Consider the following 264-nt stretch of genomic DNA (forward strand, 5'->3'; position numbering starts at 1 on the left):
TACTCAGGAGGCTGGGGCAGGAGAATCACTTGAACCCAGGAGGTGAAGGTTGCAGTAAACCCAGATTGCCCCACTGCACTTCATCCTGGCAACAGAGCAAGACTTCTCCTTAAAAAAAAAAAAAAAGAAAAAAAGAAATGTACCATTCAACCCAGCATTCCCATTACTCAGTATATACCTAAAAGACTATAAATCGTTCTACTATAAAGATACATGTACATGTATGTTTATTGCAGCACTGTTTCCCATAGCAAAGACTTAGAA

This window comes from Sapajus apella, unplaced genomic scaffold (genome assembly GCF_009761245.1).
Source record: "Sapajus apella isolate SASKATOON/1434 unplaced genomic scaffold, GSC_monkey_1.0 scaffold39, whole genome shotgun sequence".
NCBI classification, from domain to species: Eukaryota; Metazoa; Chordata; class Mammalia; order Primates; family Cebidae; genus Sapajus; species Sapajus apella.